The 17,285-nt window shown below is 39.9% G+C and overlaps 1 protein-coding gene across 1 annotated transcript in view; it reads left to right on the plus strand.

Annotated features, from left to right (window-relative positions):
* The window catches only part of TENM2 (teneurin transmembrane protein 2), a 1,404,789-nt gene that overhangs the window by 1,024,387 nt on the left and 363,117 nt on the right, over positions 1-17,285 (plus strand). The window lies entirely within an intron of this gene.

Below are 17,285 nucleotides of genomic sequence, written 5' to 3' on the forward strand. Positions count from 1 at the left end.
AGCCTTATGCTCCATTCACACTTATACGACTCCAAAGTTGTGCAGACTTTGGAGTGCAACATTGATGCAACTGTGATGTAACTTTGACGCAACATTGGATGGGTGCAACTTGGATACAACTTTGGCTTTTACCAGTGATAATGGAAAACTGTTGTACACAAGTTGTATTGTATAAGATTCATGTACCACTTTCATGCTACTTCTGAGGGTTAACATTGAAGTATATAGCCCTCAAGTGAAAGGCAGGCGTCCGAATGCTATTGACAATATAGTGTATCTGGTCAACTATTTTATGGATATGCTTTTTCAAAAAAGTTTGCATTACTACCTGAAAACTTTTGTAAAATCCCCAGGGCCCCATGTGGCAAACCCCTTTTTTTCTATAAATGTTTATTTTTTTATTTTTGTTTATATATTTTTTTATTTTATTAAAGGGCCCAGAGGTCCACAGGGCCCTGGATGGCAACCCCCCCTTTTTTTTTATATATATATATATAAATGTTTATTTTTATTATATATTTATTTTATTTATTTTTTATTAAAGGGCCCAGAGGTTTATTTATTTATTTTTTATTAAAGGGCCCAGAGGTCCCGGATGGCAACCCCCCTTTTAAAAAAAAATATATATATTTTTTATATATATTTTTTATTTCTATTAAAGGGCCCCCCGCTTCTCAATTCGTGTCAGCCCCCCCGCGCTTCTCAATTTCAGGCGGCAGCACTCCCCCGGTTCCAGGGGGCCCATGCCTGAAGCTGTGTAAGGGTCCCCATAATTCCTGATGGCGTCCCTGCTGGTTATATTATGTTTATGTAACTTCTATTTATTACATTTTTGTAAGCACATTGAAATCTAAAAATATGCCATTGGCTCACCTTTATATGCACATTTAAATCTGTTTTTTGCAAATTAAGCTTGTCTATGGTGGCCTATAACTAAAGCTGCTCCAAAGAAACTGCTAACAAAAAAAACCTGAAATTAAAAAAATTAAATGTGGTGTTATAGAACAGTATAATTCTCTCAAACAGTGGCAGCAACATTGTTTTCTGTCATCACATATTTTGCATGTGCACATGATCTTGTTACTGTTGCATTGCTGCTTTGTCCAAATACAGCAGAAGCACCCAAATCGTATTGCTTATTGCTTACAGCATGAAAAAAACTGTTTTGGTTTTAACACCTGATTTGTTATCTAGGTCTGAATTTGATGGCTGTAGGAGCCACAATAAATCTAAAAGCTAAGAAAAAGTTCACTCACAAAAATTAACACACAAAAATTAAAGCTAAAGCTATCAACTTAATACAAATGGTTCAGTGGAGCAGCAGTTTAGTAATATAGCGTGTGAGGTTATTTTTTATGTATTCATGTTTTTAAGTACCACACTGCATTGTTTTGAAAGCTCAATAGAATGTACACAAAAACATTTTATTGACGTACACAAAAACTGTTTAAAATCACAAGATTACATTATCTGTACTTCCTCCAATCCTCATATTCCCAATTATTCCCCAAATAAGCAGAATATAGACTTCTGGTATGTGTTTGGTAGAAATTGGCTAGTACCAGAGCAGTATGCAAGCAATTAAATAAGCAGAAAATGGAAAGACCTTTGCAGTGTAGGCCTTGATGAATACAGTACATCTGATTTTGACAGCACCATTTTGATCTGCAATCTCTGCCCTCAGTGTATCAACTACAGAAAACATTAACAGTCATGTGGGTATCATGTGCACAAGAAAAACACTTGACTATGCACCAGAAAGATTGGTGGTAGCAGCATCTCAATTAGACAAGTTGGCAGCAATAGGCCCTCACTTGAACTTTCCATCAATGTCTTCACGAGTACATCTGAGGTGGATCCTCTAATAAATAAAAATAGGTCAGATATAAAGTACATACATACTGTACATAAAAAGAAACCACATATTAAAAATGAACTGTTGATTTTTGTGTCATACGTGATTACTTACAAATTATCACACAATTCTCAGAACAGTATACCAGAAGGTTAATAGAGTAAGATTCCTCCAAGGGAGATGTTAAACGTCAGATGATTTTCTGCAATGTAACTGTTTATCTATAGGAAATATTAAAATAATAATTAATAGGGATTTAGAACTGTCAAAATAGTTGGCATATGATGACATGTCCTACCCCTCAATACTGTAATGCCGCGTACAGATGATCGGACATTCAGACAACAAAACCATAGATACATTTCCGATGGATGTTGGCTCAAACTTGTCTTGCATACACACGGTCACACAAATGTTGTCGGAAATTCCGAACGTCAAGAACACAGTGACATACAAAATGTACGATGGCACTAGAAAAGGGAAGTTCAATACCAGTCGTGTTAGTAGAGGTTTGGTGAGAGACGATTCGCTCTTTTTAGCCTTGTGCTTTTCAGTCTGTTACAATGTGACGAATGTGCTATCTCCATTACGAGCGCTAGTTTTATCAGACTGAGCGCTACCGTCTCATACTTGATTCAGAGCATGCGTTGAATTTTGTGTCTGAATTGTCCACACACGATTGAAATTTACGAAAACCGATTTTGTTGTCGGAAAATTTGAGAACCAGCTCTCAAATTTTCATTGTGGGAAATTATGATAACAAATGTCCAATGGGGCTGACACACGGTTGGAATTTCCGACCAAAAGCTCCCATTGAACATTTGTTGTCGGAAATTCTGAGCGTGTGTACGCGGCATAAGGGATATAATTGTAAGGGATACTGACTGTCGGTATCCAGCAGCAGGGATGACCTGTTTAGTGTAGCTGTATTTTGGAAACTGAACACAGACTGAGCATGATTAACCCCCCTGGCGGTATTCCCGAGTCTGGTTGGGGGTAAGATTTTTATACCAAAAGCGGTATCCCCGAGTCAGATTTGGGCTCGCCACGCTGCAGCCAGAGACAAAGTTACTTACCTTGTCCCTGGATCCAGCGATGCCACCGCACTGTGTGAGCGAGCGGGACCTCGCTTGATTCACACAGTGTCCTCCTGTGCCGCCGATCTCCGTTCCCTGCGACGTTACGACGCACAGGGGCAGAGAACGGCGCCAAATTCAAAAAGGTAAACAAACACCTTACATACAGTATACTGTAATCTTATAGATTACAGTACTGTATGTAAAAAATACACATCCCCTTGTCCCTAGTGGTCTGCCCAGTGCCCTACATGTTCTTTTATATAATAAAAACTGTTCTTTCTGCCTGCAAACTGTAGATTGTCCATAGCAACCAAAAGTGTCCCTTTTTGTCAAAAATGGTTTTAGAGCAGCTAGAAAACAGCGATAATAAATTATAATCACTTGCAGAATTGTGCGATAGCAATTTGTGGGGAAATTCATCATAAAAAAATGTAAGTGAGTTATTCCTAAGAATTACAGGCCTATAGTATAAAATGCCAAATTTCCTTGCAAATAATGGTACCGCTTTCAGCACCTTTTTTATGAAATAATAATACCGCCAGGGAGGTTAAAGTAAGATTTATTAATACTAAAACTAAACCCTATTCAACAACTGCACAAGTATACGAGGCAAATCTGAAAATATATGTGAACAGGTTTATGTGATCAAAGTGATGGAAATCTAACTATATTAACTATACTACAATATATACAATCTTTGTCAGTGGACAAATGTACAAAATCAGCAGGGGTCAAATACTTGTCCCCTCACTGTAGCTCATTGTTTAAGGCCTAAGTGTGTTTAGGCAGATACAGAAGAAATTACTGTTTTGTGAACAGTTTATAATAATGGGGTTTAGGTACACACTGTTCTTGCACCTTTTATTTTTTCCTTTCAAATGATGCAAAAAACAAAAGCTACCAAAAAAAACATTAGCAACCACTACCTGATGCACCCTAATCACGCTTAAAGTTATAATCTTAAAAATATGGGAAATCCCCCATTTAGTAGAAAAAATGGACAAAAAAGCTAAGGTGTTGACAATTAAAGCGCTAGATATCAATCAGTTGTGGACAGAAAAAAAGAGTTTTGGGAGTACAAATATGTGCACACAGGCAGGGTAAATAAGTAAAGTACCGCAACATTGCAATTCTCAGAACTCCAGCATAGTTAAAAAAGATGTAAAGCCAACCACTGAAATGTCATACTGTAAGCTTTAACAGTTTGTGATACTGGTGTAAAGATCTTTGTTTGGACACTGTGGGGGTTATTTACTAAAGGCAAATCCACTTTGCACTACAAGTGCAAACTACAAGTGCAAAGTGCACTTGAAATTGCACTAAAAGTGCACTTGGAAGTGCAGTCACCGGAAATTCTGAGGGGGACATGCAAGGAAAATAAAAAACAACATTTTAACTTGCACATGATTGGATAAAAAAAATCAGCAGAGCTTCCCCTCCTTTCAGATCTACCCTTCAGATTTGCAGCGACTCCATTTCTAAGTGCACTTTCAGTGCAATATCAAGTGCACTCTGCATTTGTAGTTTGCACTTTTAGTGCAAAGTAGATTTGCCTTTCGTATATAACCCCCTATATGTGTTATGGGGTAACAAGGCTCTCCGTCTGTCTTCCACAATCTCCCTGTAACATGCCTTCTCCAAAGAAAAAGAAAATTATTTTGCGCTGAATTACATTGCCCAAAAATTGCAACCAGCCACAATTAGGAAATATGCCCTGCGAAAAACAAACATGCGGCCACTTAACGGTTAATTTCATGTTTGCTCAGGGAATGGTTGTGAAAAAATAAGCCAGTAAAAAAGAGGAAATATATCCCTGGGAAAACAGACATGCAGCTGGTTATCAGTGAAGTACGTGTTGAGAGAAAAGCTGTGAAATATATAAAATTAAGGCAGCAAAGAAAAAAAATGATTTGCCCTTTTAGAAATGCACATTCAGCCTGTCATGACCATGACAATACATGTGAAGGGGCTTTAAAGACACACATCAGAATCTAAAAACAATCTACCTCCCCCACTCCCAAATTCACCAAGATACTCAGCATTTTGCTGCCCAAGGTACCAAAGCTGACCAAGGTACAGCTAAGCACATTGTCAGTATATCTGCTGCCTTTTATAGTGAGGGGTTGGAACATAACCAAGTCCTCATGCTTTGACAATCTAACCCATCTGTCTTTGAATACGCTGGGTTTTTACCTTAACCCAAACTTCACCTGATTCTGAACTTCAATTCAATTTACCTGTTTGGTGCCATAACACATTCATATGCATCTCGGGCACAGCCATAAGCCTATACTATCATTTCACATATTTCCAAAGCCAAAATATTGTTTGCTCTTAGAAATTTTTAAGAGCTAGCTAAACCATATAACTAATGAAGATTTACACTTATGTGTATGGGCTTGGAGTTCACCAGAGCTTCACAGGTTACCCCCGGAGTCCTCTGCTGTTCATCCATTATGACATTACGGAGCTGGTGGATGTTAGAGACCTTGTGCTCCTCCACCCTCCGTTTGAGGATGCCCCACAGATGCTCAATAGGGTTTAGGTCTGGAGACATGCTTAGCCAGTCCATCACATTTACTCTCAAGTTCTTTAGCAAGGCAGTGGTTGTCTTGGAGGTGTGTTTGTGGTTGTATTCATGTTGGAATACTGCCCTGCGGCCCAGTCTCTGAAGGGAGGGGGATCATGCTCTGCTTCAGTATGTCACAGTACACGTTGGCATTCATGGTTCCCTCAATGAACTGTAGCTCCCCAGTGCCATCAGCCCTCATGCAGCCCCAGACCATGACACTCCCACCACCATGCTTGACTGTAGATAAGACACACTTGTTTTTGTACTCCTCACCTGATTGCCACCACACACGCTTGACACCATCTGAATCAAATACATTTATCTTGGTCTCATCAGACCAGAGGGCATGGTTCCAGTGATCATTTCCTTAGTCTCTTTGGATTCAGCAAACTGTTTGCAGGCTTTCTTGTGCATCATCTTTAGACAAGTCTTCCTTCTGGGAAGACAGCCATGCAGATTTGATGCAATGTGTGGCTTATGGTCTGGGCACCGACAGACTGACCCCCACCCCTTCAACCTCTGTAGCAATGCTGGCAGCACTTATACATCTATTTCCGAAAGACAACCTCTGGATATGACGCTGAGCATGTGCACTTAACTTCTTTAGTCGACCATGGCGAGGCCTGTTCTGAGTGGAACCTGTCCTGTTAAACCGCTGCATGGTCTTGGCCACTGTGCTGCAGCTCATTTTTAGAGTTTTGGCAATCTTTTTATAGCCTAGGCCATCTTAATATAGAGCAACATTTTTTTTTCAGATCCTCAAAGAGTTCTTTGCCATGAGGAGGCGTGTTAAACTTCCAGTGACCAGTATGAGAGAATGTGCGTTAACACCAAATTTACAACACCTGCTCCCCATTCACACCTGAGATCTTGTAACACTAACGAGTCTCATGACACCGGGGAGGGAAAATAGCTAATTGGGTCCAATTTGGACATTTTCACTTAGGGGTGTACTAGCTTTTGTTGCCAGCGGTTTAGACATATGGCTGTGTGTTGAGTTATTTAGAGGGGACAGCATATTTACACTGTTATACAAGCTGTACACTCACTACTTTACATTGTAACAAAGTATAATTTCTTCAGTGTTGTCACATTAAAAGATATAATAAAATATTTACAAAAACATGAGGTGTGTACTCACTTTTGTGAGATACTGTGTGTATATATACCGGTGTGTATGTGTATATATATTAGATAGATAGATAATGTATATACATATGGAATGTGTTTTTAATCCTAATTTAATACTGTATATGCATTATACCTAATAATACTATTGTTGTGTCCAAAGTAAATGCACAGCATTAGTGAGTTGGTATGATGACTGTATGGAATGTGTGTGGGGTTTGTTGTGTAACTTTGCAAGTTAGTGGATTAAAATAGCAGCTTCATTGCTTTATTCAGTTGGTCACCCTTAAGATCTTACCACAAGTCAAGAGGTGCACTCAAAAAGGGCTAAAACAAGAAGTTTTGCTTCAGTTTGCAGTTATTCTTCGATCAGACCAACTGCTGTGCCTGCCCTGCTATCTGAGGTAAAATCGACAGCGCACGTTGGGGAGGCAGTGAGAGCTGCCAAACCCAGCTGAGCAGAACAGCGTGCAGCCAGCAAGAAATGTCAGCTTTTATTGCTTCTGTCTTCCATGTCGACCCTCTGCAAGAAAATATTTTAAACTGTAATACTGTAATATATAGATATTTTTTAACTCTTTTTGCCTTTATACACACATACTGTACACACATATACACATACAGTACACGCACATTTTTTATTCAGATGTTCAAAGTTTGCACAACAGTATTCTGCATATTCTATAGCAATTAAAAAAAACTTTACCAAAACTGTTTAGTGTTTAGATCAAATACGTTCCTTTTTGTGTATTTAATTATGATAATTTGCTTTGACAAAACTTCCATGATTTAATTCCTCTGCAAGTCCCTTTTTTTCTTGCTGTTATTGGGGTTGATTTTCTAAGGAGAAGAGAATGTTCACTGTAAGACCCCCTTCACACGGAATCGTTTTTACAGCGGTTTAGCGTTAAAAATAGCGCTATTAAAACGCTCATAAAACACTCTCCATGCATCTCAATGAACCATTTCGCAAGCAGCATCTTTGGGGGTAGCTTTTGGGCGCTGAAAAAACGGGCCTAAACACCCAGTAATGCGCAATACACAATCCTACATTTGTTACACACATGTTAGGATATTTAAAGTGAAATACAGCCATTTGGGCAATCCATGTCCAAATTATTAGTAGGTTTAACAATAAATGAAGCTGAAAATCATCTCAACGTATGTAAAAAATTTAAAATTTTGAAGCTTGTCATATTTGGTATCCATTTACTCAATGCAATATCATCTTTCGTACTGATCTGATAATTTGGAAATTATATTGTGTTTGTCTTTGAGCCATTTTGTGTATTTTCTATAGAAAATATAGACTTCAATACCATTTGTGCAAGTACTACATGAAAAAATTGTGACTAAAATTTCTCCACACATCCTCTGGTCTTATAAAATATATAGGGGCAGATCCACAAAAGAATTATGCAGACGTATCTAGTGATACGCCACGTAATTTTAAAGTTCCCGCGTTGTATCTTTGTTTTGTATCTACAAAACAAGATACAACGGCATCTGGGATCGATCCGACAGGCGTACGTCTTAGTACGCCGTCGGATTTTAGGTGCATTTTTTCCGCCGGCTGCTAGGTGGCGTTTCCATCGAATTCCGCGTCGAGTATGCAAATTAGCTAGTTACGGTGATCCACAAACGTGCGGCTTTTTCCGGCGTATAGTTAAAGCCTATTATGAGGCGTACTCAATGTTAAGTATGGCCGTCGTTCCCGCGTCAAATTTTAATTTTTTTACGTCGTTTGCGTAAGTCGTTTGCGAAAAGGGATTTGCGTAGAATGACATCACCGTCATAAGCATTGGCTTGTTCCAGTTTAATTTCGAGCATGCGCACTGGGATACCCCCACGGACGGCGCATGCGTTGTTAAAAAAACGTTGTTTACGTCGGGTCACGACGGATTTACATAAAACACGCCCCCATCACATCCATTTGAATTCTGCTCCCTTACACCGACAAAGATACACTACGCCGCCGTAACTTACGGCGCAAATTCTTTGAGGATTAAAAAAAAATAATAAGTTACGGCGGCGTAGTGTATCTTAGATACGCTACGCCCGGCGGAGAGAAGCGCCGATCTACGTGGATCTACCCCATAATTGTGTCAATTTGTGGACCTTTTGTAAATTTTCAAACCAAAAATTAGCATTTACTTTGTGTGTGGGCAATATAACATTTGCTTTACTAGCAAAAATTTACAGTTTACTTGTGACAAGATAAATATGCTGTTTAAGAACATCTGAGTCACAGTTCTGGAACAAGCATTCAGCATTCTGAGAAAAGTTGGGACTTATCCGTAAACTTGCTCCAAATTACTAATTAGGAAACTATGGAAAACAGCCATGTAAACCAGCATTTTAAGAAGCTGATGTCATTTGCATCCTACATGTATCTTTAATGACAGGTTCTTTTAACACTCTGCATAAACCTTCCAACAGTTTCACTTTGTAGATCTCTTTAAGTGCAATGCATACAGTCTTGCTTTATATTCACATGACAAAAGCATTCACTATCATTTGTAATATTTTCAAATCATTTGAATAAAAAAAATTCACTAAAATGTCTCACATACTTCTTTTATACTTATCACATTCATAGTGCTTCAAATCTGGCATAAAAATTATCTTCTTAATGATAATCTTTACCAAAGAAGTTTATTTCGGGTCAGATCTTTATCACCTAATACTGATTTTCACTTTTCAGTGAGACATACCGTATTTATCGGCGTATAACACTCACCCCAATTTTAAGAGGGGAGTTTAAGGGGAAAAAAATGCACAGCCCACTTTACAGTGCACAGCTCCTCATCCAGTACACAGCTCCCCCCATCCAGTATACAGCTCCCCCCATCCAGTATACAGCCCCCTCCATCCAGTACACAGCTCCCCCATCCAGTATACAGCTCCCCCCATCCAGTATACAGCCCCCTCCATCCAGTATACAGCTCCCCATACAGTATACAGCCCCCTCTATCCAGTATACAGCCCCCTCCATCCAGTATAAAGCTCCCCCATCCAGTATACAGCTCCCCCATCCAGTATACAGCCCCCTTCATCCAGCATACAGCTCCCCATCCAGTATACAGCCCCCTCCATCCAGTATACAGCCCCCTCAATCCAGTATACAGCTCCCCCCATCCAGTATACAGCCCCCTCCATCCAGTACACAGCTCCCCCCATCCAGTATACAGCTCCCCCCATCCAGTATACAGCCCCCTCCATCCAGTATACAGCTCCCCCCATCCAGTATACAGCTCCCCCCATCCAGTATACAGCTCCCCCCATCCAGTATACAGCCCCCTCCATCCAGTATACAGCCCCCTCCATTCAGTATACAGCTCCCCCTATCCAGTATACAGCCCCTCCATCCAGTATACAGCCCCTCCATCCAGTATACAGCCCCCCATCTAGTATACAGCTCCCTCCATCCAGTATACAGCCCCCTCATCCAGTATACAGCCCCCTCTATGCTCTCCCAGGAGACACCCAGTCTCCTGGGACAGCGCTGCCAGCATACTCAACAGTTAAGAAAAAAATCACTGCAGCTCTTTCCACACTGCTCCTCCTGTGTCACTCCTATTGTAAAATGAAGCTTCCATATACCTCAATAGTTCAGTTTTTCCCACTGACCTGGTCACATGACTGCTCTCCTCTGATGTTACACAGATGGTCATGTGACCACTTTCCTCCTCCAATCTAAAGCTACACTCAGAGGAGGAGGAGTGGTAGGAGAAGAGCAGCCAGAAAAAAACTGAGCTGTTGAGCTATTTACAAGCTTCGTTTTTCAATGACACTGACACAGGAGGAGCGGTGTAGAAGGGGCTGGCAAGTGATTTTTTTTTCTCAACTTTCTTTCTTAACTATGCAGGGAACGCTGTCCCAGGGCCAGGAGAGGCAGAAAGGAAGGCCTGACACCCCCCCAAAGGGTGGCTCCTGGGGCGCACCGCTCAATCCCCGCCCCCTGTTGGTAAAACGTGATATTGGCGTATAACACGCAGGCACTGTTTATCCTCTGTTTTCAGGGGGGAAAAAGTGTGTGTGTTATACACCGATAAATACAGTAATTAAAAACATAGGTAAAATGGACTCTAACCTTTCCTTTCAGACCCAAATCCAATCACTGTCCAAATCTTACAGATAATATGCCCCTTGTTAACTGTTGAAACCACTAAGCAACTTATTCACTCACTTGTTATATCTCAGCTTGACTATTGTAACTCCCTCCTCATTGGCTTACCTCTTTGCAGACTATCCCCTCTTCAGTCTATCATGAATGCTGCTGCCAGACTTATCCACCTTACTAACCAGTCAGTGTCCGCCACCCCTCTCTGCCAATCCCTCCACTGGCTTCCAATTGCCCAACAATTAGACTAACAATAACATACAAAGCATTTACTACTCTGTCCAGAGCTACATCACCAACCTTGTCTCCAAATATCATCCAAACCGTCCTCTCCACCCATCCCACAACCTCCTTCTCTCTAGCTCCATTGTCTCTTCCTCCCATGCCCATCTCCAGAACTTCTCCAAAGCCTCTCCCATCCTTTGGAACTCACTACCCCAATCTGTCTGGGTTATCACCTACTCTGTCCACTTTTGGGTGATGCCTGAAAACACATATCTTCATGAAAGCCTATCCTACATTCAGCTAATAACTTAATCTTCTAGTTCCCTCATCAGTTCATCCCTCACAGTTACTAACTATTGTTACAACAGCCCCTCCCCATTAGATTGTAAACTGGCAGCAGCAGGGCCCACCTAATCCTATTGTATTGAATTGTATTGTTGTTGTATTGTCTCCCTTTATATTGTAAAGCCATGTGCAAACTGTTGGTGCTATATAAATCTTGTATAATAATAATGGATAAAAAAATATATGAAACATGGAAGGCCTTCACTTTTCAGCTTTACTCAGAAACACGTTTCACTTGTCCCACTGGTGGGGGAAATTTACTAAAACTGGTGCACAAACAAATTAGCTTCCAGGTTTTATTATCAAAGCTTAGTTGAACAACCTGAACATAGCAGATGATTGGTTAATGTGCACAGCTGCACCAGATTCTGTGTCACCGGTTTTAGTAAATCTCCCCCACTGACGTTCTACGAAGTGTTGTGGCACTTCAAGGATGATCAAGAGGTTTTCAGTATAATATCAAGAGTTCATGTATTAAACAAACTCACACGTGTAAAGCCCTGTACACACGCTCGGTTTTCACGGTGGCAAAAAGTCTGCCGTGAAAACCAAGGGGAAAGCCAAGAACCCGGCAGGAAAACTGCCATGGAGCTTTGGCCGGGAAACCCGGCCGTGTTTATGCTCCATGGGCATTGCCTCACAGTGTAAACCATAGAGTGTTAGTAAATCTGGTGGAAAAAAAATCCCCCAGGAATCCAGACCGGAAAATAGAGAGCAGGTTCTCTATTTTCCTGTCGGGATTGCCGTCTGTTTTCCTGATGGGAAAACTGCAAGGAAGCATACTAACGTCCGCACAAAAGCTCTCCTGGCAGTTTTCCCGGCGGGAAAATCGGTCATGTGTACGAGGCTTTAGAAGCTCTGTTATCTCACTACAGTTGACTAGACAACCTCAGATTAAGGTAAATTTGCTCAATAATTCAATATTTTCACCAAAAAGTCAACAGCAGTTTTTAGTCACCTCAAAAACAAGTGGTTTAATACATGAATTACAAAGTAATGAAATAACTGTTTATTTTAACATTGCAACCTGTCAGAACCCAGCTGCCAATTTAAATATGATTGGAAAATTAAAGCAGACAGCTGCTTTATAGAGTTGGACAACAGTTTTCTAACTTCCAGGTTTTATACAAGACTTCTATATTATAATGAAGTCTGTGACATGCCACTGTATATCACCTAGCAAGCTGAATTGTCAGAATATCTTTCCTGCAAGTACATCCACACTCAAAGGTGCTGGCAGCAGTTTCTATACAAACAGTGTTTGCTGGATATTTTTATATATATATATATATATATATATATATATATATATATATATATATATATATATCTATATATATCTATATATATATATATATATATATATATATATATATATATATATATATATATATATATATATATATATATATATATATAGATATATAGATATAGATATACACACATTTTGATTAGTGTCTATGTACAGAGCAAAAATTGTCAGTTGCACAAAACCTTTAAGGCCCTTTTTACACGATCAGACCAATCAGGTCTGCCTGTCAGTTTTGTTGGCAGACCTGAACGGCCACTCCATACATTTCTATGGAGCATCGGATGTCAGCGGTGGCATGTCCGCTGACATCCGATCTGCTAAAATCAGACAGATGGCGATACGTCCATGGCAGATCGAATCAGGTGAGATCTGATGAAAACAGACATGCTGTCCATTTTCATCTGATCTCTCCATAGGAGACAGCAGCGCTGGACAAGCCCCTCCCCGCTCAGTGAGCAGAGAGGGACTTGTCATCTGCCGGCTCAGCGAGGATCAGCGGAGAGATCTTCCGCTGAGCTGGCGGACCGCTGATAGCAGGTCTGTCCCCATGTGAAAGGGGCCTAAGTGTTAAAAGATTTATTTATTTTTATAAAAATTGTTTACATTTAACCTTATACTTACACCTTCTCTCCATGTTTTTAACTGCTAAATTTGTAATCTGATGTTTAACCATTTGTATTTTATTATTTTGCTTTGAAAAAAAAAATACACACAATTCTAAAATGTACAGTATACCATTTGAGTATAGCTTTACAACACTTTGTACCAGAAACATAATTGTATTGTTGTTATAAATGGGACAATGTGAAAAGGAGACTAAGGTATATGTTACCTCAGTTCCCAGATTGAAGAGATAAGATGTTTATCAATGAAAACCTGTCTCAGTTTTACCATGATCACATGCTCCCCATGACTGTAACCATGACCATACCATTGGGCCATGCCCACTGTGGATAAGCCACATCCACATTTTGCCATAGCATAAATAACAAGAGACAACTCCCTAGCCTCACCTCATCCCCAGTTCCACTTTTTATTTACAAAAATTTGTCAATTTTTGCTCCATGGAAATATCCCCGACTTTTCCCGCTCAAAAAAAAAAAAAAAAAGTTGTGTGGGGTTCTAGTTTAATTTTACAACAGATCGGACAGTTGGTGTTTATTTGTAGATGACAATTACAGATTACAGATGATGATATCATTCATTAATAGATGGGGTCAATGTTTGACCACACTGGTCATTTGAGTATTTCTATGCATTTTGGAATGGATTTTTATTAACATACAGTATTTACAATTTGACCACATATATTGAGTCATTTTGGACAATTATATTTAACTACTTGCTGACCGCCCTATTGCGGTTTTACCAGGTATACAGCGGCTCGCTCTTGCTGTCATTCTACACAGCGGGAGCTGATTATCGGGTCCGGTGGGATTGATGTCCGTCGGCACTTGCTTATCGTTTGGTACACAGGCAGAACAGCGATCTCCCTATGTAAACAAGGCAGATCACTGTTATGTTAGTAAGAAAGACACAGATCTATGCCTTCCCCTAGTAAAAGCACCTCCCACACTACATTAAAACACCTTTGATCGCCTCTGATGTTAACCACTTTCCAGTGTCATTAGTACAGCGATAGTGCCTATTTTTAGCACTAATCACTGTATTAGTGTCACCAGTTGCCAAAAAAGTGTCAAAAGTGTCCAATAGTAGTCTGGCTAAAAGTCGTTGATCATGCCATTACTTGTAAAACATATATATATAAATAACAATTCTATTGGAAATTGATAAGTCTTGCGCCAATATGGGTATAAATAAATTAAAATAAGATATATTTAAATTAAGCTGCTCCCCAAAAATTCAGTGTATCTGAAATATATAGTAGCAAAAAAAAGAAGGGTTGGGGGCGCTAGATGAGAATAGTTAAATTACTCGTAGTGCTAAACATCATACATATATGTGCATATTACATAAATAAATGAGTATAAGATGACTTGAATATGTCACGTGAGGTGAAAAAAAGTCTAATCATGACTCTACATATTGTATAAATGCAAGTAAATGTGCAATATTCCAGTGATTCCACCAATCCTTGTGCAAAAGTCCTTGGTTGGTTTAAAATAAAATAAATATATTGCTGCGTGCTGCGAACAAATCCGCTGTGTTAAGTGTCCACCTTCACCCACTATAAAAGAGGATCACCCGACGTGCTCAGAATAAGGATGGCACCTTACCAACAGTTGTTGACCCTTTGTTTACTTTAGAAAGAGGTCAATTACAGCTTGTTAACACAAAGTGTACTGCTCCATGCAATTCAGGGATTCCTTATCAAACGACCATATTCCAGTATCAAACCATGGGATATAAGGATGAAAAAGAGGAAGGACCGCAATAGCGTAATTCCGTTTTTAATAAAATAAAAGTAAAAACAAAATGCCAAATGGCTCCTTACTATTGGCAGTGACTGTATCCCGGCACTGAGGTTGCAGAGTGTGTATCTATATGGAGAGATGTCCCCCATAGCTGAAGAAACTCGCGTGCGTTCCACCACCAGAAACCAGCTGGACCGGAAGTTTGTGACTGTGCGTGACCAGGTTCCGCCTTGACGTACATTTTGTGTATTACGTGATCAGGAAGCGAGTTTAATTTAGTTTGTAGATGCTATACATTTTGCACAAACCATTCAATGGTTTGTGCTTAGAGCCGAAACTAGTCGGGTAACATGCTTAGTACCCCATACTGCCTTTTATAACTATTCACGTGATTTTATTGTTCAATTTTTTTACAAATAAAGCCTTCACGGTTTTTTTTGACCTGCACCATTGGAGCATTTTTTTTCCTTTCCACACATGCTGTGTTGATCCATGAGTCATCAGCCCTGTCCATTTGGGTTTCTGTTCCTGAGAGAGGTATCTGACAAGATCGGTTCCATCGTTCCAGTTGGAGAGACCATCCCACAGATCCATCCGTACAGAGCCCAGGGTCCGCTGTGACCACCATGCTGTATCCGACTTGATGTTAGTACTAACATGCAAGTCCACTGTAGCTGGTAAGAGTATCCACCCTCTTTATGATTTTCTGAAGATTGTTACAGACAAGCCATGACTGCTACTTTCTTTATCTGAACCAGCATTACGTTTGAAGTGTTTTATCCTTCCACTGGGAAGCATACCTATGAACTGTTTCCATTTGTTCATTGAACTTTTCATTGTTCATTGCACCTGGTCGGTGTTTCCATTCACCTGTTAGGTTATACACACATGGACTCATTACAAGCATTGCCCCCATGCTGAGTGAATTCCCATTCACATTCCTCACAGTCCTCTGTTGTTCTCACTTCCAATGATATGTGATTTTGGCAAAATTTTTCCACTCAATATCAACTTTAGCGCTGCACTTATTGTTTTCCATTCAATATAAGCTTATTGGGATTTTTTTTACAAAAAATATGTAGCAGAATACATATTGGCCTAAATTGATGAAGACATTTTTTTTTTTAAACGTTTTGGGATATGTTCTATAGCAGAAAGTAAAAAATATTGTTTCCTTTTCAAAATTGTCAGTCGTTTTTTAGTTTATAGCGTAAAAAAAATCTATTTGCGTGTGACTGCTGCTGCTCTAACAGCGGCCCAGGAGGAAAAGCAGGAAAGAAAGAGGAGAAGGTACTGGGTGCACCCAGTCTTTGCTAACTGAGAGAGAGGACAGCTCTGCATTCTTTACAACAGTGACAGAAAACATGAGAAGAAATTCACTGGTTTATCCGGATGTCACTGTAAAGGTAGGTTTTTAATTATTCTTTAGGCAGAAATACAGAAATGTGATTGTGTAAGATAATTTGATAATTTTGTTCTTACTTACTTAAGTCAAAGATCCCAGGGTGTCCATTTGAAGTAACTTTTGGGCAAACTGTAATCCTGCTAGGAGGGCTCATACAGTCACCTTTGCCTTGCATTCATTTTCCTTAATTGCAGCAAGCAACCACGCTTGCCTTGCAGTGTAATGCCTCGTACACAAGTGCGGGATTTCCAACGTGAAAAGTTGCCATCGGAAATCCTGAGGGGAAAGCCGAGAACCTGCTCGGGCAGTCTTTCCCCCTACAGGAAAACTGTGATGAAGCTTTGGTCAGGAATCCCTGTCGTGTGTATGCTCCATCGCAGCTTTTCCTATTTTCCTATATTCCTATATACTGTCAAAAAATGCGGGGGAAAAGTCCGCCGGTTTTCCCGGCGGGAAAAAAGAGGACTGGTTCTTTTTTTTTTGTGTTTTTTGGGCAGTTTTCCCGTCGGAAAAACTGCGATGAGCATACACACGGCCGGGATTCTCGACCAAAAGCTCTCCTCCCAGTTTTCCCATCTGGAAAACCGGTCGTGTGTACGAGGCATACCAGTTTTCCCTATCCCCTTTCCCTTGTACCCTGGTCTGCATGTGAAATGAGTTAAAACCATAAGTAAAGACATCAAATAAAACAGTGCATGGAATTCCATAATTACATATATTAGCTACATACAGTATTTTCTAACCACGTCATGATTTCTTTAGACCATAGCTGCATGGGCATTTTTTATTACACTAAAACACTTGCAATTAATCACTAAAGACTGGCAGTTGGCTGTTAATTGAGGAAACAAATGTCCCACTATGAT

This window comes from Rana temporaria, chromosome 3 (genome assembly GCF_905171775.1).
Source record: "Rana temporaria chromosome 3, aRanTem1.1, whole genome shotgun sequence".
Classification (NCBI taxonomy): domain Eukaryota; kingdom Metazoa; phylum Chordata; class Amphibia; order Anura; family Ranidae; genus Rana; species Rana temporaria.